Source organism: Periplaneta americana, chromosome 13 (assembly GCF_040183065.1).
Source record: "Periplaneta americana isolate PAMFEO1 chromosome 13, P.americana_PAMFEO1_priV1, whole genome shotgun sequence".
NCBI lineage: Eukaryota > Metazoa > Arthropoda > Insecta > Blattodea > Blattidae > Periplaneta > Periplaneta americana.
In genome coordinates, this window is record NC_091129.1 from 91,882,880 (window position 1) to 91,905,621 (window position 22,742).

General features: G+C 33.4%; 1 long non-coding RNA gene across 1 annotated transcript in view; it reads right to left on the reverse strand.

Moving 5' to 3' along the window:
- LOC138711590 (uncharacterized) overlaps positions 1 to 22,742 on the reverse strand; it is a 671,876-nt gene that overhangs the window by 601,338 nt on the left and 47,796 nt on the right. The window lies entirely within an intron of this gene.

The following is a 22,742-nucleotide window of genomic DNA, read 5'->3' on the forward strand; positions in this document are numbered from 1 at the left end:
ATTATCCGTAAGTTTCATTTAATACATTACAATTATTAAAATCAAATCCATCAGTTTCAAAATTAGATTAACTACCTACGACTTTGATTATTTTTCAGTGTAACATGAACAACAACAGAACATACGCCCATCATTTGATTAACTATAAACAGTTTAAACCCAACATATTGGCATAAACAATAACACCAAGATCTACAAAATATAGGCAGTTATAACAGGCCGGAATTTTATACTATGATATGGAAAAGTGAATACCTTGTAACAAAATATTGTAATTTGCAAATCCTCACATGCATAGTAAAGCATTAAATAGAGTTAGCTCATCATTTTTATATTTTATCTTTTAGCCTCATATCATTACATCGTTCATATTATCGTGCACATGTGATGATTTGCAAAGAATATACCCATGCAGGGAAAGGATTTATATGTAAATACATATTTACTTATAAAGCTAATATAATTTATATTTTGCATTATCTTTATGTTTCACAATGTGTAGGGTTGAAAAATCCTACTTTTATTTTCCATATTTTTCCATATTTTAGAGTTTAGTACATATTTTCGTTAATTTCCATATATTTTCCATATTTCATATAAAACAGTCCATATTATATTAGGTTTAACAATAAAACAAAACAAAATTCCATTAACTTTTAAAAATACATTTCAACAATAGAGATTTAAACACATGTTCAGTAATCCCTTTAACATCAGAGTTATTTGAAAATTAGCAGTCCTATCAACAATGGGAAAGTAAGTTACAAAACTGTATTAATTTAATTTAAAATTTTTAACAGACTTCAGTTGTGCAGCTCAACAGTTAAATGCCAGTCAGAGTACACATAGGTTCAGTTTTGTAAATCATACTATAAAGACGGTAAATATGCCAAAAGTACGTCATTCAGTCAATTTAAAATCAAAACTAACAAGTTACATTTCAGAATTTAAAGAAGATGGTTTATCAACTGACAATAAAATATTATTTTGTAATTTGTGTCAGTGTGCAGTATCATCTACACAAAAGTTCCTGGTGCAACAACACATTACAACTAGTAAACATCAGGCCAACAAACAACTAAATTCCAAGCAGAGACAATTGTTTTTAACACAACCAACAACATCGAATGTAAGATCTGAGTTTAACATCGACCTGTGCCGTTCTCTCATCTCTGCTGATATTCCTCTCTACAAACTAAAGAATAAGGTCTTCAGGGAATTCCTTGAAAAATATACTCAACATACAATCCCGGATGAGTCAACACTTAGGAAGACGTATGCTCCATCCATCTACGATGAGACAATACAGAAGATAAGAGATGAAATTAAAGATAGTTCAATTTGGGTTTCCATTGATGAGACTCCCGACAAAGAAGGTAGACTTGTTGGTAATGTAGTTATCGGTTTGTTAAGTGAACAATATTCTGAACGAATTCTTTTACATTGTGATGTTCTAGAAAAGTGCAATAACAAAACTATAGTTAAACTGTTCAACGAAGCTATGGGTATCCTGTGGCCAAAGGGTATTATGTACGATAATGTGTTATTCTTTATTAGCGATGCTGCCCCTTATATGGTCAAAGCTGGACAAGCATTATCTGTTGTATATCCTAAATTGACTCATTTTACTTGTGTGGCGCATGCATTTCATCGTGTGGCAGAAGTGGTCAGAGACAATTTCCCTAAAGTAGATTTGTTGATTTCATCAGTGAAAAAAGTATTTCTCAAAGCTCCCAGTAGAGTTAACGTGTTGAAAGAAATGTACCCTGAAATTCCATTGCCACCAAAGCCAATTTTAACTAGATGGGGTACATGGCTAGAAGCAGTTGAATATTATGCCGAACATATAGACTCTATTAACAATGTTCTCCTTGCATTGGACTCTGAAGATGCAGTCTCAATTGATACTGCGAAAACAGTTACCTGTGACATAAGTGTGAAGAATGACTTAGCTCACATTCAGCATACATTTTCATGCATCATAAAAACGCTCAAAAGTCTCCAAAATAGGCACCTTTCACTATCTGAAAGTTTTGAAATTATAAATAGTACTGTGGAACAACTGAATCGTGGTAGAGGTAAAGTTGCAGATGCAGTAAGAGCTAAGGTGGACACTGTACTTTCAAAAAACCCTGGATATGAAGAACTACAAAAGGTTGTTGCTGTGATGAGTGGTGAATCAACAGTGAAGATTAACTTGGACTTATCCCCAGCAGACATTGTGAAATTGAATTATGTACCAGTTACTTCTTGTGACGTCGAACGCTCTTTTAGTCAGTATAAATCTATCCTCAGAGACAATAGAAGAAGATTCACTTTTCAGCACTTGAAAGAAATGTTTGTAACCTATTGTTATGGTAACAGACAATAAAAATTGTGTTTTGTTGAAACTACATTGGAAGATAAGGTACGTCCATTATATTTTTTGTTTAGTTTGATTAAAATGTACCAATATTTAACGTACATAGTCATTTTTTTATAATTTTAAGTCCATATTTAATTCCATATTTTGGTAAAAATCCATATTTAATTCCATATTTTGGTAAAAATAACTACATATATATTTACATATTTCATATATTTTTAGTCCATATAAATCCGTTCCCTGTACCCATGATAATATAAGTATATTTTAATTGTTGACAGTTGGGGTATCCACAATTCAACATTATAAAACTAATTCATATAATTTTTAATAGGTTTTACCTTCATATGACAGTAAACATGTATTGTATGTGAATTGTGTAGATAACATTGAGAGTATTGATATTGTAAAATGACAGAGTGTATCTGATGATGTTGACATGGTCAACGAAAACGTTCATACATCACACAATTTATTATGTAAAGGTTAACACCTAACAAAATATATAAAATAGTAAAGTCAACGACTGAAAAATTAAATTTCTAACACATTCACAGACTTTTCTGAAAATTACGCAAAATGAATTGCAAAACTATAACATATTGTTTGTCAGTGAAATATAGGCCATTTGGAATACGTTCTATGAACTGATATCAACACGCGACAAAATTAGGAAATTGTTATATTGTCTTTAATGATTCCTCTGCTTTACATTTTATGCCTCGTTTTCATATGGTAGTTAAATCTCAAAGGTGAATACTTATTTTCTAAGACACCAATATGTTCTTTAATTTAGAGAGAATGTTTCTGTGTTTTGTACCTGAACAATCCAATAAATGGAAAAATAAGTACAGGGTGACATTCAAATTAAACAGATTCCTTGGGAAACTCTTTATAAGTGGACTAACATTTTTGAAAATATTTTCACTATAGCCTATTACATTTTCAACTCTATATCATTTTTGTAGAATTAAAAATAGGCAGCTACTTTTACTCACCTTGCACATTATTTTTGTTGGAATTGGTTTTTTAGGTATTTTTAATATTATTTCCTCAGTAATTTATTTGTTCGCTCTTTTTATTATTTTATTCTTCAACTTTTCGTACGTCCGTACTCTTTTATTTCTTTCTCTTCTAACAAACAGTTCTCTATTCCCTTTCACAGTTTTCCTTTCATTTATTCAATTGTTCCTACCTTGATTTTTCTTCTTCTTTTTTTGTTAATTTTTCTAATTCACTTCCCTTCTATGTTTGTATAATTCTCTCATTGTTTATTCATTCGTTTTTCATTCTCTAATTCATTTAAATCTTTTCCTATTCAGCTTTATTAATAGTCCATTATTCTGACTAAACTTCAAAGGAACGATTAAAATGAAATGAAAAAGGCTGTCAAGTTTCCAAAATGACATAGCGTATGACATTACTTTGTAGAGAAATTATAAAATTATTAAGATTGTAGTAAAATATTTTTCTCAGTTGAACTAGAAGTAGTGTCGAAGCCGAGAACTGATAAAGAATTAAGGGATCCTACTCGCACTACGAAACTCGGAGTCTGAATTGAACAAGTTGTGACGTAAGATAGAGGTATTGTTAGCGTGAAGTCGGAGAACGGAATAAAAATGAACGAAAAAGAATGAGTGTTATACGACTTCAATCCCCTCAAAATGTCGAAATCGGGCAGAGAACCACTTGTCTGGCTTAAACAGGCCTGCAAGTCTTGATTTCATAATACCTCCTGCTCTCAAAAAGAATGTACTGGTGTTCATCGCTTTAAAAGAGTTTTCATAGCTATCGTATTCAGTTAAAAGTTCCGATAAATAGGTTATAATTAGACAGCGGATTTTCGGTCCCGATTCTGAACGTTAGGTGTACGTCATTTGCAGGGAAGTCAATGAACTCATTGCTACGCTTCCTCCGTACGTCATGTGACGTGGAGTCTTATCGCTGTGTAGGGACCGAAAATCCGCTGTGTGGTTAAAACTAATGTGTATTAGAAGGAGGCTAAAATGTTGTACTTAAACAACTGCATTATTAGTCGAGTAGACCTAACTTCTGGTGACAGATTAGGAAGAATTTCTATTAGAGTACTGTATTTGGTATAAACCAAGAGTAGAGACAAGTTTAGGTGGAATCTAAAAATATATGGCTGAGGTAAGAAATCATGGAGCGGGGAACTAAATTAAACCGCACGGATAAGATGGAAAGAAGAAAGAAACGAATAAGTATGAAAGAGCGAGAGAAATGACGAGAATGGAAGATAATAAAAGTGCTGAAATGGAAGTACAGAAATTAAATAACGAGAAATACTGCAGTGGAAATAGCGAAATGAAAATAAATATTACAACATATATTGAAATGGAAATAAAGAAATCATAGAACATAGAAATAATAATTAAATGAAAATAAAGATAATTAATTGATTAACTAGTGGACTTACTCGTGTTAATTATGTAAGATTTGTGCGGCTTACAGCTGTTTCAGTGCTTCACGCACCATCCTCAGAGCCTACCAGATCACGGGACGCCGCCGTGATCTAGTAGGCTCTGAGGATGGTGCGTGAAGCACTGAAACAGCTGTAAGCCGCACAAATCTTACATAATTAACACGAGTAAGTCCACTAGTTAATCAATTAATTATATTCAAGTGTTAAAAATAGTGTACGCAAGATTCAAAATTGAAAATAACAAGAAATATTGAAACGGAAAGTATTCAAAGAGAAAAAAAAAACTGAGAAGAAATACTGAAATAGAAAGAGACAAATGAATGGAAAAGAAGGATATCCAGAAACATTTAAAAATAAAAAGAGAAAATAATGGGAAAAAGTTAATAAATATTGAAAATGGAAGAGATAAATGAAGGGAAATGGGAGATAATAAGAAATATTTAAAAGTGAAGAAGAGATTAATGAGAAAGGAAGATAATACATATTGAAATGGAAAGAGGGAATTGAATGAGAAAGAAATACATCAGAAGTATAAAATGAAAGGGAATAACAGATAGACAATAATGAAATACAGTATAAAGACCGAATTGAAAGGGAACGAAATTTAAGAATATTACTTAGACAGAAGTGAAAGCAAAGAAATGCAAGAACAAATACTGAAGTAGGAAGAGAGATATGAAAGGGCAAGAAAGATAATAAGGAATATTGAAATGGAAAGAGAGGTATCATAGGTAAATAATAAGGAAAATATTAAAATCGAAGAAGTGAATTAATTAAAGTGAATGTTAGAAAATAAATATTTAATTAGAAGAAAGAAAGTGAAAGAGAAATGTATTAAGAAGAAATGTTAAAACGTAAGGAGAGAAATGTAAGAAAAAACGCAAGGAATATTGAAAAAAGAAAAGCATAATAGAAACAAGGATAAGAGAAAGTATTAAAATAGAAAGAGAAAAATGTAAAGGAAGCAAGGTAAGGAGAAACACTGAAATGGGACGAAAGCAATAAAAATGAAAGAAAGATAAGAAATATTGAAATGAATGTGAAATGAAAATATGTTGAAGTATTGAATGAAAGTAGTGAATGTAAAAGAAAGAAAAATGGAAGGATATACACAAATGAAAAGAAAGTAACTTAAAGAAAACAGAAAAGAGCAAATATTGATATTGAAAGAGAGAAATGAATAGGACAGGAAGATCAAATAAAGAAATTGAAAAGGAAAGAAAGAAATTGAAATGGGAATATAAAAACATTTTTGAATTTGAAGGAAAGAATAAGATGAAATTAATAAAATGTTATTATTTAAAGCAATAAAAACGCATAGACAAAATAAAAACATAACTGCAGTAATGAACACATGAATATTAATACTAAGAATGATAAATAAAATAAAATGAATAGGTACTGCAGTATGGAAGGATTAAATAAAAATCTGAGAGTAAATATTGAAGAATTGAAGAAACAGGCGATGAAAGTTGAAGAAGGAAATGTTAAATTTAGGAAGGAAAAATTGCATAAGGGAGAAGGAGGTATAAAAACAATTTGTCAAAAGCACATTACTCCATTTTTAGTCACCATTCCTTTTAACACGGGAGGCACTACTGTAGACTGTTGTGAAAAATAAGCGTGCTTCAACGGGATATGGGATAAGAGAACTAGGTTCTAGTGCTGTGATGGAAAGCTCCAAAGTCTTTCCATGAGTAACAGGATAATGTTTGTGGACGGAACCCTCTATTCTTTCCAAACCGGTGATTCCATCGCAATGCAAAGCATTTCAGTGCCACATCAAAGACAATCCCCTTTATCCAATTTGGCTCCTTGTGAATAAATCTCTTTGCATGTATATGTATTCTAAACAACTGCGTGCAACATCAAGCGATTTCCAATTTACATCAAATTCGACTAGACAAGGTCTCGTGTTTCCAGCCAGCGGACACATTAGAATTTCTATCAGATGCCTTGATATTTTCGATTTTCCTTTGGTAGCTACAGATTTTTCCTGAAATCGGGTTAACTATTAAGAATACAAAACTATACATTATATCGTTGAGGTGTATCATCGCGTGAAACTGACATGTTTATTGATGACGTATCCTTATTAACATATGTTCAAAGTTACAGTCATTGGCCTGTTGATAAATTATCACCATCATCTTCAATATCATACCTACATGTACGTACACCACCACATTAATTATTACCATAATTATTAATATCTTCCTTATTTTTATCAATCTCTGTTTTTAGATACTTATGAACTGCAAACTCCTATAGCATCAGTGGAATTAATGTTAACGAAATGGTATTTGACATTTCTACAGAGTTGAAAGGAACCTCTGAGAGATCCCCCAACTATATAATTTGTCCAAGCAGTTTTCGAACATACGTAGCCTTGGAGCATAATTCCAGCTTGTTACCTCTGAGATATACCATCAACATTACCATTATTATCTTCAATATCACTGTATGTATCAATATAAATTTTCAGTATACATATAATAAAACTAGGGCCTATCTTCAGGGTAAACCGTAAGTAATGTCCTTAATTGTAAGGTATTATACTTTGAGATATTTCAAACAAAAAGATTTAATAGAATTTTGCTCGTTTTTCTTTCCTTTTCAACAAAAAGAATTATTCTATATGAAATATTTCATAATATGTTTTGGGAAAGCTACTGAATTAATTTTCATTATCTTAAGCCATCTTAAGAGAGTAGTGTATTATGATAATAAATGATTGAAAGAATTTTAGTTTTGTCCTTGAAATGTGCAGAAATTTAATCCGAGCAAATGCAACATTGTAAAATTCTTTGCAGAACGAAAAGTTACATTTTTTCGGATCAAATTTCTACACCACTAAAAGACAAAACTATAATTCTTTCAATCATTTGTTATCATAATACTCTGCTCTCTTAAATTGACTGAGCAGATTAGGAATTAAATCAATTGCTTTCCCAAAACACGCTATCAAATTTAGTATTTAGTATTTATTGCTACATAAAATACATATTAGGCTTATTTACGTACTGTACACCCGTTTGAGCAAGCTAGTGTTCGGGGACAGTTCCTATAAATAACTATCTTGTACTAAAGTACATAACAAAGATTCAATAAAATCACAAAACCAATTAAAAAAAACAGGAATAATTACAAAGATAAAAATACAGAATCAAGTCAAGAACAAGATATAAGTAGGAAAATAAATACTGTATTTAAAGCAAGAAAAATAAAAAAGGAAAAGGGGATCAAAATGTTTGATATAAAACAATTCTTATCTCGCAAATTAAACAAAAACTAGGAAAATTGTATTAAACTTTGTTGTCTGAAATATCTAAAGAATAACAACCTGAAATTAATGGCATTACTTACGGTTGACCCTGTATATTTAAATAGTAGTTACCATTAATGTCATTATGAATAATAATAATAATATTAATAATAATATTAATAATAATAATATAATAATAATAATAATAATAATAATAATAATAATAATAATAATTGCAATAATAGTGAGATGGGCAGGGCATATAGCACGTATGGGCGAATCAAGAAATGCATATAGAATGTTAGTTGGCAGGCCGGAGGGAAAAAGACCTTTGGGGAGACCGAGACGTAGATGGGAAGATAATATTAAAATGGATTTGAGGGAGGTGGGATATGATGATGGAGACTGGATTAATCTTGCTAAGGATAGGGACCAATGGCGAGCTTATGTGAGGGCAGCAATGAACCTCCGGGTTCCTTGAAAGCCAGTAAGTAAGTACGTAAGTAAGTAAGTAAGTAATTGCATTAATAATAATAATAATAATAATAATAATAATAATAATAATAATGCAGTGCAAGCTCTGAAGTTCGACAGAAATCAAGTTCGACATTCTTATAGTTCGACTTCTTACGTAGGAGAATTAGACACGCCCCTGTACGGGCACTATGAAATGGGTTTGCCATTTGAATGGAAATTGGTCCTGTGTCTTGTAGTGATACTTTTGTTAAAGGAAAACAGAATATTTTATTGATTAGGAAATCCATATTGATCACTAATTTTAAATTAATGAACTCTTCTTTTTGTAGTTGAGAATTGTGCTGTTTGTGAGATGGAACTGCCGAAACCCACTGTGGTAATAGAAGCGCATACACAAGTTTCGGGGTGGACAGGAAATGCAAGTACAGTAGGCTTACTGTATTCGTTGATGGATAACCAATAAGAAGTTGTATTCATTTCACCTGCCACACCCACTACCCTTATTGGTCAGAATTTTCAATTCTGTTCTGTCTAACTTAGGAGAGTCCACTGTAATAGTAATAATCTGTGGTGTGACAGATGAAGATTAAAGCCCTATCAGCCGACTGGTGATTTCACGTTCACATATTGCATCGGAACTATAATCCGGTGTGGCTTTGTGGATAAAGCGTCAGCACGTGGAGCTAAAAACCCGGGTTCGAGTCCCGGTGTCGGAGAGAATTTTTCTCTGTTCTATCCATCCTTCATCGTATAGTGGTAGTTGTAGTCTTAGTCGAAATTGTAGTAGTGATTGTAGTAATAATATAGGTAGTGTTAGTGGAGGTAATATTAATTGTAGAGATTGTAATAACGATGAAGTCAGTAGGCATACAAGGCGCTCTAACAGCACGTTTCGTTCCTGTTCTACTGCACTTCTCGGTGGTTTGCACAACCGGGGTAATAGATTCACCCCAGAGTTGGCTACGTGACTTATCAAACAGTCCGCCCTTAGGCCTCCTAGATCCTCCAGCTAATAAGAGGAGGATAGCAGCACTAAATGTACACACTGTCGTCCTTTACATTTCCACATAGTAGGAATTCTCTGTCCTTTGTGAATCTCATATTAAACTAATGAGACTAAAGCATTGTGTTCCCTGTTAATAGCCTCACAGCCACCCCAAGTCTTTGTCTTTCATTGCCAGGTGTTCAATGGCATTGCCAAGCAACGAATATCTTACTGGATTTTAGATTGGAGGCAGAGTGACCTTCACGAGTTTTATTAACATAATTTATACTTATTGCCTTGTATTTTGTATTTATTTTGCTAATAAGTGTAACATAAAATATAATATAAACAGATAAAACTTTAGCTCACTCCTGAAAGAGTAGAACTCGCGCTCAGGGGCGGAGTCCTGTATTTAAATTAAGAAGTTTTTAACATAATTTTTCTTATATCTACTACACAATAAGATAATATAAATCTAAATTTACAATGTTTCATTATTTATAAAATCCATACATAACTTTTTAAATTTAATACTAGAACTACTAGAATTGACACGATTAGGATATTCTTGGGCCTAAATTACTACTATGATTAAATACTGTAGCAGTGTTGCATTTTGTTTCAAACAATCATAAAGAATTCATAACTTTTGTTTCATAACTATGAGAATATAATTCAAAATTATTTCGATTTCTATGTACGAACTTTATTAATACCATACAATAAATTTTTCTTATTTTAAGAACATTAAAGTTTAAAAGCAATTTTTGAGATGGAAAATCAATAGGTTTATGAAGACATATTTTAATTATTTTCTTCTGTAATAAATAAAGTGGATTAAAATTGGTTTTAAATAAGCTATCCCATCCATAATTCCGTACATAATTACCGATTGAAATAAAGTTAAGTATATTGTGCGTAATCAATTTATTGATAAGTATTTCCTCAATAAAACAAAATAATACATTATTTTACGTAAATTATTACAAAGGTAATTAATGTGTTGATTTCATTTTAAATGACTGTCGAAAATTACGCCTAAATATTTAACTTCAGAGGACTCCTTAATAATCGGACATTTACATTGTATAAGGCAACAATCAGAGTTATGTAATTTAATACTTAATGAAAGGTAGATGATTTGTTACATTTTTCATATAATGAGAATGGAATAATTATGGTTTTATTTTCGTTGATAGAAAGATAATTTATGTCAAACATTTTTTTTTATTAATTTAAATCCATTATTTGAATTATATAAATGCCATACCAGGTTTCTCCACCAAAAAGTAAAACTGTGTCATCTGCATAAGAATAATGAACACCATTGCATTGTTGTAAGTCAATTTTTAGTAAGTCATTAATATATATTAAAAATAAAATAGGACCAAGAACTGCGCCATGGGGAACATCTATATTAATAATTGGAGGTTCACTTGAATAATTGTCAATTTGAGTTATTTCAATTATGTCGTTGACATACTATTTCATTAAGTTTAAAGCATTACCTTTGATTCCTAATAAGTGTGATTTCTCAATTAAGATATCATGTTTCACTGTATCAAATGCTCATCTTATGATTAGGATAATACCAATACATTTGTTACCTTGATCAAACTCTCTAACAATTTTTTTAGTAACGTGATATATTGCATTATCTGTACTGAATTTTCTTTCGAAAACCAAATTTATTATCACTTAATATACTATGTTTATCAAGATAATTCATTAATCAAACTTTAATGCATTTTTCTAGAAATTTTGAAATACATGAAAGTAATGATATTGTCTAAAATGTAATTTCTTTGTGTGTCATGTTATGCCGAAAATTATACCAAGTAAAATTATTGAATGAATTTAGAACCAGTGACTACGTGCAATCTCAATTCATCAATCAAGAAATGATTCCGTAGTTGTCTATGCAGGACGCTCCATGATTTCTTTACTATTTAAGACAATTATAATAATCCACTTAGTCATATTTTGACAAAGTGACAGTGAACGACGTGGGGAGCAATGTAATGATGAAATTTTCTACTTGAATATTCTGACTATAGATTTCCTTCGATCCATAATATCTCACTACAAAATTGTCACTTCAAATGTGAACCAGAGGTCCACTTAGAATAAATTTAAACCCGAATATTATTATGCGACTTTAGGTTTCCACGGTGACTGACGATAATTAGACTCTTGGGTATTTCACCGCATCGTGGAACTTGACATTCCAAACGTTTCAGAATTACATATCTGTAGGTTTTATCATCAGACCAGATAGTATGACCAGACAGGTCGCCTATTCTATTGGGTTCTTAAAATTCACAACTTCACCTGAAGTTCAATATCCATTGATTTCAAATATCGAGGACGGAAAGAACTACAAATTCCACTCGTTCTGGACTACATAGATGCTTACGGAAGATATGGAAAAATCAAGCGCCAAATTTTGGATTGCCAGCCAATAGAAAGCGGTCGCTAGAAAGACCTAACAAACGTTGACTTGGAATAGTAAATGGCCGCCAATAGCTTAATACATGTCAGAATACTTTTCCTTGATATTTTTTTATGAAATATTATTTATTTGTTTATTTACTTATTCATTTATGCACATAGGCTTACATGTAGGTCTATTTATTTACTATTTATTAATTTGGAATGCGTTATAATGTTGAATGATAGCATTGACCTCTGTCATTAAACTATAATTCACCTGTCTACATACTGTTTTTTTGTTACATACGTAGGTAGGTCTGTGCACATTTGATAAACAAAGACGAATATATTTTAAAATCTATATCGTTTGTTCATTTTTAATATATATTCTCGATATTTTTTATTACAATTTGATTATTAAAATGTAGCCATCTCTTTTTCATATTACTGCGTCCACTGCATTCTGTCTTAACACATGTTAACAATAGTTATATGTTTATATATTCTATTCTGCCACATAATACACACGAAGTCCACACCTGTGGAGTAACGTTTAACGCGTCTGACCGCGAAACCAGGTGACCCGGATTCGAATCCCGGTCGAGACTAGTTACCCGTTTGAGACTTTTTCCTAGGTATTCCCTCAACCCAATCTGAGCAAATGCTGGGTAACTAACGGTACTGGACCCCGGACTCATTTCACCGGCATTATCACCTTCATTTAATTCAGACTCTAAATAATCTGAGATGTTGATACAGCGTCGGATGTTGATACAGCGTCGTAAAATAACCCACTAAAATATACACACATAAACATATATATATACATATATATATATATATAATTTGATGAACAGAATAACGGCCTGTGAAATGAAATTTATGAGAGCAACACTAGGATCTTAGGAAATCTTTGGACCGTCATAAAAAAAAAAGAAATTAAGAATGACTCACTGAGACCGTAACAGGCCTTGGACCTTATACTTATGATGATGATGATGATGATGATGATGATGATGACGATGATGACGACGACGACGACGACGATGGTGATGATGATTATGATGATGATACATAATTTGATATTAAAATTTAGTCATTCCTTTTTCATGCAATTGCGTACATTCCATTGTACCTTAACACGTGTTAACAATAAATATATGTTTCTATAACCTATTTTTCTCATAATACACACATTTAGGTATATATATATATATATATATATATATATATATATATATATATATATATATATATATATATATATTCAGGCTAGACAGCCTAGTCATTTTCTGTATTGTTTCTAAAAACTTTAAATTTCCATACTTCTAACCTAATCTATTCAAAACCAATCCTTGCGTGTCTGTCGCATATTGTTATATGGTTTTTGACTCCATACAATTTTAGCTTTCTTATAATTTTGTAGTGAAGTTTTGTTGTTCATGTAACCAAACATTTGTTTTCCTATGGGCCTATCATTATTACACATTTCTCCAATAATATTTAAGACATTTTCTCTTTCGCGATTTTCTCCAAGTCCAGTTTCGTCTACTTCACATTTTAATAAGCTAGCCCATTTTATTTTATTGCCATTCATTACCAGATATCTGTAGATCTAGCAATCCTTATCAATTTTGTTGTCTTCCATTTTAAAAACTCTAAACCAATATTTTGCTATTCTTGCCATATTATTCCTCTTCTATTGCTACATCTACCACAATGCAACGTTACTTTTCTTCTAGACGTAAATCTCGTGCACAATATTTGTCCTGTTCTACATCAATTTTCTCCAAGCTATTATTAAAATACCCCCAAATCTCAACATCAAATATTTATGTAATTTTGTGCAACAAAACATGATGAGTTGGATCAATTAATAAACAGCCGATTCCACATTTTTTAAATTTTTCAATCTCTTTATTATTGTTGTTTTTACTACTACTACTACTACTACTACTACTACTACTACTACTACTACTACTACTACTACTACTACTACTACTACTGCTGCTGCTGCTGCTGCTGCTGCTTGTGGATCGTGTATTTTAGGCTCAAGTTACGAATAATTTTTACTTTGAATACGTATTCATATAGTAATATTATTAAATATTATCACTATTGGGATAGATTTTTCTTCCCGGACATTACCAGTAATGTAAATCAGTGATGAAACTTAATGCAAATAGACAAAGGATATGTGTTCGTTATGTCTTACTTATATACCAAGGGAATTGAATTAAAGCCAGACAAATTAAGCATCCCCATTCGATTCGTGACTTGAATTTGGAAGTACGTTATTCTCTCTGTAATCCATTTCGACATGCAAAGAAACTAATGAGACGGGATGGAATTTACTGCAACTTCTATTCTAGTCGCTCAAGAGCTCAATGAATCAGAAGATTAAATATTTCTCTAATTATCCACAATTCTCATCAATGGTTTTCTTTTTTTCCTTTGAAGTCCTAACTATTCACGATTTTGTAATTAAATGATTTCTTGAAAAAGAATTTAGAGAAGTATTTGAAGCACAGGTAGTGTATGAGACTATAGTGTTAAAAACCCCTTCTATCTTCTCGTCTTCCAATTTAAACTGCATGCATTGTATTCTTCACCTAAAATAATTAGGAACATTATATCTTGACGTTTGAGATGGGCAGGGATGTATTGGCGAATCCAGAAATGTATACAGAGTGTTAGTTGGGAGACCGGAGGGAAAAAAACCTTTGGGGAGACCGAGACGTAGATGGGAGAATAATGTTAAATGGATTTGAGGGAGGTGGGGTATGATGATAGAGACTGGATTAATCTTGCACAGTATAGGGACCGATGGTGGGCTTATGTAAGGGTGGCAATGAACCTGCGGGTTCCTTAAAAGCCATTTGTAAGTTAAGAGTAAAAAAATAAGTATATTATATTATATTATATTATATTATGTGTCTGATTTTATAATTTTACGTATATTTGGAGAGGTTCGTACTGAAATTGGTTCCCAGTGTGAATTTTTTCAGTGAAATGTTCATTTGTGGAAATTATTTCATGGAAAATCCTGCTATTTGCCTCAATTCGTGGAATCAAGCAAAGGGTAATTTAGTTCTCTTTACAGTTTAATGCCTACAGCTTTATACAATATGCACTCCAATTGCTCTGCACATATTGAATTCGGGATTGAAGACTAATAAACATGAAATGTAGTCCGCGTGTTAGCAAAATCCATCGGCCAAATCTTTACATGCATCGCCGCTCTATGTAATTGCTTTATTTAATACTCATAAAATTATACTGATTTCAAGGACTACGAGTTGAAATCTCTAGTCAGAGTAACACAATGATAATCGTACAGTATTCGGTGATTTATTATGTGTATTAGGCTTATAGGTACTAACCTAATGCGAGCGCAATGGCTTTTAGAAATCTGTAAAATACTCCGTAAGACTTTGTTGGAGAGGCAAGTAAATTTGGAAATCAATGTCATAGGATCAGTTGTGAAAATTAGAAAAGTCATAACCTTAATTGAGATAGCAATATTAAGCTTTTTGTGTCAGTATTATCTCGCACCACTCAGTTTATCTTTTTTTGCGGATATAAGTTAATTCCTGGATTCATGTTGCAGAAAGCAGCATTTCCAACAAATCATACAAACTTCAGAACTTACATCTCAATTAAACATGATCACTTCATAAACCTAAAAATGAAATACAAAAAATCCACATGTGAACTGTTATCAAAACAAAGCTCACGAGTCTTAAATCTGTAATTCGTGTTCAATCTAGAACAGAATTTCATATCCCTCATATACCTTGGAAGCAGATGGCGCGTTGATGCTGTAGACAATTTTCAGCAGGACGCCAGAATGTGCATGACAAGGAACGCAGTGGGAGGCCAACCATCATCACAGACGTTCTTGTGGAGCAACGCACCATCTGCTTGCTCATGATGTTAGGCCTATAGACCTGGCACAGCTGACGATAAATTTCAATCGGCGCTATGCCCTGTGCATTCAAAAACTTTATCACTGATCGCAACTTCACAAGCGGCGGGAGCTGGAATAAGAGCGTCCATCTTCAACCAATTCAATGAATCTACTGAGAGCACTCGGGAAGTACCGCTAGCGTATGCGCCATGCCAGAAATTACCCTATCACGTACACGCAGTCGCTTCGCGCAACATATGGTTTGCTAACTGTGGGACTAGTGGGAAAGTTACTTTATGGACGCGCCTCGTATCTACTCTTAAGAATGTGATCCTGGCGTAAGAATTTGTTTTATTTTTAGAAACAACGGATACTTTTATTGTTGTGAGCTATGTATAATCTGTGTAGTACTCGGGTATCAGAATTTGTAAATTTTAATTCAGAAAAAAAAAATTATATGATTTACAAATATATTTCATTTTCAAATCTTTTTATCAAAACGAAACTATTTACGAATACGAGTTTTACTCTTTCCGGATACTTTCATGTAGCGTTTTTATGTATGATGTTAGTGGATGAATAAATAAATAAATAAATAAATTAATTAATTAATTAACTATGAACCTCAAGGGAGATGATCTTTAAGAAGATCCAGAAAGAAAAGGACAGATCAATTCCACTTGGTTGGGGAACAGATTATAAGATTTAAACCATGATGCGGATGATGATGATGATGATGATGATGATGATGATGATGATGATGATATGCAGTAAAATCTGTATTCTCATGACAATAGATTAATGTCACATAAAATAGATCTATCCCTGAATGATGAGAACACTCAAGGAAAAAATCGCAAGGAGTGCAATGGGTCATTTATATACTGTGACCGAATGGATGGAATCAAAGTGCCCGATTGTATGTTCGGTGCACAAATTGTGAAGGAGTGCAGTGATGTTGGCAGTGTGCACAATGGAGAAGAAATTTAGTTTCAAATTATACAGAGTCATCATTTTATTTTCACTTCAATTTTTATTGTACCTGAGTTTTTGAATGTACTTCACTCCCACCCCTTCTACTAAGGAAGTTCCAACTCCACACAGAACCAAGACCACAGATAGTAAGCAGTACTGAGTTACTGGATATAGTACGTTCCAGAAATATGTTCGCGTTTTCCAGTGACGAAAGAGCTTTCAATATTGAATCATATTTTCGCACAGGTACTGTCCGTTTGCCTACGTCGCATCCCGATTTCCCCCACCTGCTTCTGCTCGCCCCTTTGTAATAGCTGGGCTGTCTTAGCTCTTTTCTGAAAACATTAATTTCTCTTAGGAATTGGAAGTTTACGTAATATTATACAGCTGTTTAATTTAACTTAAATAAAAGGGCCGCGTTAAGTAATTAACTGTCACGTGATTTCCTCCCTTTCTACAATCCTGCGGCATAACCACTTGGACGGACAGGAGATAGCATGTCTGAGTAATTTTATATTTTCGGGTAGTGCAGAAGTGAAGATTGAATTCACAGTACGTAGAGTAGGTACAGAATTATTTCAACATGAGTTACTAGTACGAAGGACGAAACTGGCAATTGGAATTAGATGCAATAGTCTATAGTGCGATAATATGCACAAAAGAACTGAAGCCTGTATCGAAATGAACGGCCACCATTTTCAAAATTGTGTTTAAATATTCATATTATGATTATTTTTCAATTTAACTTCTTTCTCTATATTGTACGCTAATGTGCTGTAGACAGTATAATATACACTGCATAATGAATACGTTCGCATGGATAACTCACTTCGTGAGTAAAAACACTTATTCTTAATACAGTACTGTACTTTGATTAAAGAAAAACCTAATGAAAATTATCAAACTCAAAATCGCGATATTTCCTAGTTTACGTAAATGGATGAACTACTTTTCTTCCATCCTATACGTAGTGGAGTGATTTGTGTTTTAAGCCAGTATCATCGAACCCCAGTCTTGGAGGGGGGAGCAAGCGGTGTTTCCGGTTCTCTAAATGTATAGACACATTAATATTAAAAATGTTAGTAAAAATAAAATGATGTCCCTGTACATTCACTTGAAGAAACTTGCAACTACTGCACATAGCTATAAAGAGAAATATTTTTTTAGATAGATAAAGTGCATTTATTGATACATAATAAATTATACAAACTCATGTACACAAGATCCCTCGCACGAGCCCGTACGGCCATTCGAGCTATAACTATGCACAGTTTGAAACTTCAAAACAAAAATAATACTACTGATAATAAAATAGTAAAACAACAGTTATTATTATTACTACCGTTATCATTAATTATCACCATTAGGGCCTACAACTAATCTAACTTCATACCAAATTTCACAAAAATAATAAAAATAAAATAAATGTAAGATATGAAAAGAAAAGAACACACAGTGAAACATATATACAATTCAATTCCTTATTGAAACTGCACCAACTAATCCAACTAATACATATAAAGGTAATACATAAAAAAGAAACATACACACGCAATAAAATACAAATAGAAAAAAAAGACACAATAAATACAAAAAGAACATTATCTCCTAATTACCTCATTCGCTCAATGCTAATATTACTCATTACAGCACTAAAAATAACTCTCTCCCTTATTTCATCGGCTCCCTCCCCCTCTGCCAGTTCCACCCTCAACTGTCGAACTTTTGCCATAAATACAGAGAAATATACAAAATAAAGAGCCCCTTATTTTTAATATGACTTACAATATATTAAACCGAAAGTGTTATTTTTAATAATATAGACATTAATTACTTACGAATTCGTTTATGATTCGTTGAGCTACGTTCACTCGTTCCGGAGATGAAGCTCTTAGTATAAGAACACCACACCCACTTATGGAGGTTGCCACCATTTTGTTATTGCCCAACTTTAAATAATGGAACCCACGCACGATCTAGTACCAGCGGATACATATCAAACCATAAATATAACTTGTCCAAACTCTTTTTTTCCACAATGAAACCGCGGTAATAAGATTTCGTCACGCTCGCCAACGAGTGCATATAGCACGCTATACCCTCCTGTGGCCTAAAACAGTGATTCTCAAAGTGGGATCCGCGGACCCCCGGAAGTTCTTAAAGCTCATTCCGGGAATCCGGGAATATTCTGAATATGAACTTTTTTTTCTGCAAAACGAGTTTAATATTTTTTTTTTATGTGGCAACAATATCAGAAACGCACTAGGCTTTCTTGGTACAACTTATAAATTTATTTGGTTGTTGTGAACAGCCTTCATGTGTTATTAACCCTTCAGTGCTCGCGCCATAATTTCTGACGTCAGTACACTTGCGAATTACATTTATAATCAATCTTTTTTTAAAATAATAATCAATTCTTTTGCACAAATGAATATATAATTTTATAACATATATAAAATAATAACTTTACTTTACTGATTCTATTAAACTGATTGTGATATAACAATGTAACTCTATTTGAAATTTAATATTTAAATCGATGATGTCAATATAATATAATTAATATTATTATGATGCAAAGACTGTAACTGAATCGGTCATTTCTAAAACCACATGAGTCCACATTTTTACGAAAATGAGTCACCGGTACTATAGGAAGTACTATGGATAGACGCATCATTTCTATTCAAAACAACATGACTCCGATCATTATTAAGCATTCTATAAAATCTTAAAATATTGAGTTCTTTCAAAACCACATCAGTCCCGTTCCATGTGGCTTTAATGCTTAACGCCATGATGCAGCCATGGCGCATTTGCTACCATGCACTTCTTTGTCAAGGTGTTGGACAGTGAGTGTAGTTCCCAAGAGTTCAGTAGAAGAAAAAATAATCAATAGTGTTCTATGAAAGTATCTGTACCAGATAGAATAGACATTTTTAATAAAACTACGTCATTTGAAAGCAAAACTGAACAAGATGTGTACCACTGACTAAACAATAAGACGTACTTCTACAACAAAATTCACAGTCAATTCCTTGCGTACGTAAGAATTAAATTCACTTGGCCACAAATCTCACAGAACCTGCCGAGACAGAATTTTGTTCTTTTGAGTGAATCGTCGTCAAATCCCTGAATGTATGTCTCTACTTCAATTATTAATGGCTTACTTTACGACACGCGGTTTATTGGAAAGGGGTTTGGTTTCCAAAGAATTGCTTTGTACGTGTGTGCAACATTGGAAACCACAAAGCGAGTGACGAGTATCTGTGTGTGTGACCGGCAGACTGGCTATTTTTCACAATTCTGGGGGAGAACTGCCAAACCAAAGGACAGGCTCTCCTGCAATTAATCACGGCGGACGAGCCACAGGGACTCTCGTCTGCTGATTGGGGACAAGGCAGCCGATTTGCTTCGTTACAAGGGTATGAGGACTTCGATTCCACGACCACCACACTGTGTACAGACGTTTTTGTGAAGTCTATCGAAAGCTGATCTGGCGATGTTGACTTCTGAAACCCATTTAAAAAATGAAAAATGTGGTTCTGGAAAATCTCAGCGCAGAAACACGTACCGACATCGAGTAGAAGAAATTGTCATGCTACGTTGTAACACAGCCACCGGCGTAGCTCAGACGGAAACGTGTTTGTCTGCTGATCCGGAGCTGCGATCGGGCCTGGGTTTGATTGCCGCTTGGGCTGATTAAAGCTTTGGTTTTTTCTGAATCGACGCATGCGACGTGCGAGGTGCGAGGCCCGCCTCGCACAAATCCGGACTACATGAGAGAGAGAGATAGTGAGTGGTTTCTATAGTTGCGAGGTACGCAAACCTCGCATCTCGCAGTTATAGAAACCACTCACTATCTCTCATGTAGTCCGGATTTGTGCGAGGCGGGCCTCGCACGTCGCATGCGTCGGTTCAGAAAAACCAAGGCTTAACTGGTTCGAGGTTTTGCGCAAGTGTAAAGGACGTGCGGCTCGCGTCAGGAACCTGTTAGTGGGATCCATGGGCCTTCGGGGGTCCCCAAAGTTCATTCTGGGGTTCCACGAATACTCTGGATGGGGCCTTTTATTCTTCCTGCAGAAGGAATTATTATGCAAGGTTAATTTCTTTCACATGTTTCTTAATTGCTATTGTATACATTACGATTATTTGGTTCAGGGAGCAACCGTTTTTGGTGCAATGAGAATATTCGTTTAACGTGTTTCTAAATTATGCTTCAATGTTTAATAAGTCACATCAAACCAATGTGAATACATAATGTGAGTGGCATAACTGTGCACATTGAAGGGTGCAATAGAATATTTTGAAATAAATAAAAACTGTTATGCGTTTGTAATTAAGTGCAAGGTTTATTGAGAAATTAGGCTGCATATCTGTGTTGTTTGGCAATCTCTGTTTTCCTCTGTCAACTACACTATACATTGAACTCTACCGAAGAATAGGCCTACATACCTTAAAGTTGCAAGTACCAACTAGATAGATAAAATGAAAATTATTGATTTCCGTTCAATTTTAGTAGTTTGTACGTAGGATAATTCACCCTATTGTCAGCCACCTCCCAGTAGTCAGCCATCTTGGCCTAGGCGGCTGACTACTGGAACTATGGCTCACACTGAATTTAAAGACCATTTTCTGTCATCTGTAAGCTTAAAGCCTGGCCTTTAATGTCAGCCCACGGTATTTTGGTTTAAATGCATAAAACCTAGTAGTCAGTCTAGTAAGACACATAGGCTGACTATTGGTATCTTGATTAACCTATAGTCAGCCACCATCTCAAATATTAAAATCTAAATAAAATAATGTAATAATAATAGTGTAGAACTCATGAGAAGTTGCCTACAACTTGCTTCCTAAATATATATTTTACAGATAGGCCTATAAATAAAAAAGTTTTCGACTAAAAAGGTAAAACGACCGATTCACCAATATGAAGCTTTGCTTGAGATTCTGCAAAATAATTTAAACATTAGTATGGGACATTGCAAGAGAGACAAAATTTTGAAGAGCATCTGTTCTGTCCAGGTCCCTTATCAAATACAAAAAAGAACGACATGTTAAAGAGAGAGTTCCATATACTATTTCATCAGCAGCATGACATGAGTTCTTCCATAAAAAGAACTTGACCAAAATCGAGGAAACAAAATTAAAACAACAGAGAAAAGGGGAGAGGGAGAATCGAAAATCTCTTATGAAAAATAGCAAAGACAAAGGAAGGAAATCTACATTCATCTCAGATGCAAATGCTGATCCAGATGATGAATCTCAGGAAGAGGACAATTATTTAAGACAACTGTGCACTGCTTGTAATGATGAACTTATTAGTGACGTTGAAGACGAAGATTTGAAAAATATTGGGTGTGATAATTGTTCAAACTGGTTTCATTTCAAATGTACTGAGCTTAATGCATTGTCATATGATATTATAGAGAGTAAATAATTTCACTGTCAACTGGGCCTAACACACAGCATTGTGAAGGAAATAGCCATTAGTGCCCTCAAAGGATCGGTTCAGATATTGAGAAATCATTTGTATGGGAGTGATAATGGAAATTTCAAGTTATCTTAACCGATGGCTGTTCATTGGTTTAGATATCAATGCCAATAAATCCGTACTATTATTTTTCTCGCGGTATATGGCATTCCAATCATTCTAACCTATCTGATGATCTCCCCCCCCCATTTCTTGAGTGTAAATGAGCACAAACGCTACTTAGGTGTAAATGTTTCTGACATTTTGTATATTCGATTCCCTAAGCGTTTCAAATGTATATCATTTTACCTTTTAGGTGTGTTTCCAAATTATATGCAATACGCTTTGTCAAATCTGGCAACCTTTTCTTAAGGGAAGCTAAATTTATATTACACTGTGCTGATTTTTTTAAAGGA